Genomic DNA, 2201 nt, shown 5'->3' on the forward strand with positions numbered 1-2201 from the left:
ATTTACCTCCATTCGTGACGTCACATCCGACTGTCATAGCAAGTTCTGTTTACATGGAGAAACTTCGTTGGCCACGATTACTATAGTGAGTAAGTTTACCAGCCAATAGATGGCACTAACGTTACTTTTCGGCGTCGAATCTTATCAAATTTGTTGAATTAGTCCAGTTATTGACCTGATATGAGGGGTCATTTAAATATCATACAACGCAAAAATAGTATTATGCAACGTTTAATCCGTATAACGCTTCATTTAGATATCATGGAAAAATAGTATTATGCTTGGTATTACAGTGTTTCGTGAGTGGATGTGTTAATGTTACGTTGACAGATCACACAGTAAGGAAATTCGCCTTCTATTCATGTGATGGTTAGCAAAATATATTAATAACATATTAATTTCTCAGAGCAGAAGTAACCACACACTGAAAGTAAAATATTTAACTGAATTAAACAAATTTGTAAATATGAAAAGTGACATAAATGAGTAATCTGCAACAAACAGTTCCTGATTGACAGGAAGTCCGTTTACTACATTATAACCAAGTCGAGCTTTAGTACAAAATTAACAAAATATTAGTGAATTTGATTTCTCAAAAAGTTCATATTGCAATGAAACACCAATATTATGTATGCTTATTTCATCATACTGCTTATAGTAATACATTTCCGCACCAGTTCCAGTTTTCTTGAATGTATGTTAGAATGCGGCAACAGCTACCAGCCCCAAGAATCATGATTTGTGTGCATGTATTAGATTTGCAGTATATGAACTTTTTTAACTACATGATAATTATCATTTCTTGGTACGTCCAACATACGACTGATGATTTTTTTTATTTCTGGAACTTTCTTTCCATGAATCAATGTATTCTGCAATATTTGCAAGACTATCAGTTGTTCCTTTTGATAAAACGACTTTCCCTCATAGGAAAAATCTGCTTCGTCTTCTAGATTGTTTACAACACTTTTCCCTCTTTGGTCTCAAATGACTCCCAAACAGATCTTGGGTCAGCACTACTTAGCAGTATCGTAACCCAGATGGACTACTCAATTCTGCCGTGTGGTCAAGGCTGCTTACCCAACTTTTCATCATATCAACTACCATCAGTAATGATCATGATATAATGACTGGCTTGAGCAAACCATCTGACGTGGACATGCATCAGCGCCTGAACTCTCTTCTTCTCTCTCAGGTGAGCTATATTGCAGTGATGGATGTAATTAGTATTTCATACAGCCACAGACGTTGGGCCAGTATATGTCAATCCCTGTTATTCAATTTGATTATGCTTTATAGCAGCTATAAATGATGGCCCTATTTTGTGTATTGGTGCATCAAACAAAGTCAAGGTCACCGTGTCGACTTCACGTTCCAAATACGTAAGCATACGGCCTGTTTATTGGTAATGTCAGTAATGTCCACTGAAATTCTTGCTTTGTCACCTTGTGAGACAAAATTAACTTCAGCAGACCTCAGAAATGATGCCATATATGATGTAAAGATGGTATTGGTCTTGCGAGTAAGGGATAACGAGCCTATTTGCTGTTTTCAAGATCCCCTGTTTTACAAGGATTCTTGATATACGATCATTCTTCTTGAGTGATAAAAGTCCTCGACGAAAGTTTCAGATGAAATGACCATGACAGGTGAAAAGATTTTGGAAAGCAGTCGGCGTATCTTTAGACGCCTGAGGGAACTGGCTGACTTTAAAACATTTCCTTTTTATTCTTCATCTAGCTCCTCGATTTTTTGTTTGGGTCCTTGTAATTTTTCTGTTGTTGCTTGGTTTCTTCTTTTCTTCGGTTGTACCACGTAAGCAATTCTTTTCTTTATTTTTCAGTTCGCGCTTTTCTGTACCCGTCAACATCCTACAGCCCTTATTTTTTTCTTTTACGGGCCGTTTGCCAGATTTTGATATTTACACTGATAGTATTTTGGAGTGAGGGCCCTCTGTCTTTTAGTTTTTATTTTTTTTATAGGATGTTTAGGATCCCCTTCAACTAATGCTGTATATGTGGTAGAGTTAGATCCACTGCAACTTCTCTCTTCTACTGAAGTTGAATATCTCTGGGGTCTTTTTTCTATATGCCAGCTGAGAGAGAGTGTTCCCAAAAATATGCGCTCTCTTCTTTCAATTTCCAATAGTAGCAATTGTTGTTTTTAATATATTTTAAGCTTTTATTTGGTTCTACAGAAAT

Source organism: Macrobrachium nipponense, chromosome 23 (assembly GCF_015104395.2).
Source record: "Macrobrachium nipponense isolate FS-2020 chromosome 23, ASM1510439v2, whole genome shotgun sequence".
Taxonomy (NCBI): Eukaryota; Metazoa; Arthropoda; class Malacostraca; order Decapoda; family Palaemonidae; genus Macrobrachium; species Macrobrachium nipponense.